This window comes from Bactrocera latifrons, unplaced genomic scaffold (genome assembly GCF_001853355.1).
Source record: "Bactrocera latifrons isolate USDA-ARS-PBARC rearing strain unplaced genomic scaffold, ASM185335v1 scaffold_382, whole genome shotgun sequence".
Classification (NCBI taxonomy): Eukaryota; Metazoa; Arthropoda; class Insecta; order Diptera; family Tephritidae; genus Bactrocera; species Bactrocera latifrons.
The window spans coordinates 11,616-13,573 of record NW_017537026.1 but is presented as its reverse complement, the minus strand read 5'-3'; positions in this window follow the sequence as shown (position 1 = coordinate 13,573).

The following is a 1,958-nucleotide window of genomic DNA, read 5'->3' as shown; positions in this document are numbered from 1 at the left end:
GGAGTCAGCACGGGACTGTGACAGCGTATACACGTTCAGCATCAGACTACGCAGTGAGTTTATCCTCTAGCTAGTCTTGGTACTCTGACTTGTAAACGCCATCTGTTAAGGGTGAAGTTGGTAGTGAGTTTATCCTCTGACCAACTCAACCTTTAACATCGCGATCGCTGATGCAGTCTTCCGTGATCCGGTATCTTTACGCGACAAAGGTGGTCGAACAGGACATCACCAGAGTAACACGCGAGTGTAACGTGGACGTGGAGTAGCCCGGCGTAGTCGTCGTAGCACGCGAGGGTCAACGTATAGGATATCATCATCAAAGCATACAGGAGCGCCGGCAGAGATAGTCGGGCGCAGTCGTCGTAGCACGGGAACGTCAACGCACGTCACAGGATATCGTCAGCGAATCCCGCGCGAGCTCCGGCAGAAGCAGCCGAGCGTGATTGTCGTGGTATAGGACAGCAAGTCGTCTAGCACCCAGGAGCACAGCAGAGCGGGAAACGGTATTGTGATAACGGACCACACGGAACCGTTACCCTGACAGCACTCTCCTCGGGCGACGACAGTAAACCGCAGGAGATAATTTGATAACTTTAACTAAAATATATAAGTTAAATTAAATAAAGTACGATTCGCAGAATATACTTGTAAGAAGCAGGGGCAGCAAAAAGCTTCGTTACAATGTATATCGATCAGTTCGATCCTTTTCCTCTCACGAAACCGCTAATTTTTCGGAATCGCGGATATCGGCCCAATATAGCATATAGACGTCCTACGAAGTAGCCGATCAAAACCGAGAGGTTGTATGACAAACTCTGCTATTTTCTTTGCAAATTAGCATTTATGCACCTGAGTTGTTTTTAATGTTTTTTTCTTTTGTTTGTTATTGCTTTTGTCGCACTTCTTGTTGCAAGTACTTTGTCTGTTTACACTAGTTTCGTATGCTACACTTCAACTTAGTTGTTGTCCGCGCTACGCTCTTGTTGCTCTGGTATTATTCCTGTTGTTGCTACAACATTGCTCTAACTGTTCGTACGAGACGGTAGGTATTTTGCCATTTACTACATTGTACACATTTAAAGAAAGTTCAATACCTGTCAACATATATGTGTATGTATACATACACCCATACACAATATACTCGTACATGCATAGGTATAATACACATGTGTCTACTTTCCTTTTCACTGTGCCCTTGTATTTACAAAGCATTTTTCCGAAATCAATACAACCAATTTGTCAAATTAGGTATATTTTCATAAAATTAAATTTTTTTATTTGTTTGTTTCTTTGACTGAAATAATACCAGCCCATCCGCCGTTGTGATGTGTTGAATGGGAGTGTATGTGTGTGTTAGTTGTTGCCGTGCAGAGTGGGAGTGATTGCAAAATTCACGGGCTCAAGCACATAAAGCTGATTTTTCGCAGGTGGATTGTGGGCGAGTGTGTCCATGCATATGTATGTGCATACATGCATACATACACGTATAATATATAAATGTCAGCTTAGCTTGATAATGGAATGAAATTTTTAATAAAAAAATATTTTTTTCGACAATAATGTGCGGAACACAATGCTCGTGACAGATTGCAGCAGCACGACAGTGAACTGAAAATGGCGTTATGAATCCTACTACATGAACGTTTGTGAGAGGGCAGCAACATAACAATGGCCGGCATGTACACAAAACAACGCAGTTGTCCATTTTGCATGTACACAATTTTGTTGTGACCTTACTAATACTTTGCACTTCAATGAAATTTTAATATTTTGTTCAAAGTGAAATTTTTTATGCAAAAAATAAGTAAATAGGTAAATTTATTCGTTTCAAATTATCAATTGTTATTACAAATGATGTACCAGAGCTATTTTATGCTTTTATTTGTAAAATAACGTCAAGTTTGTTAGAGTTGTGAAAAATTTTACATTTTACATATTAGTGGCATCACCACTCTACC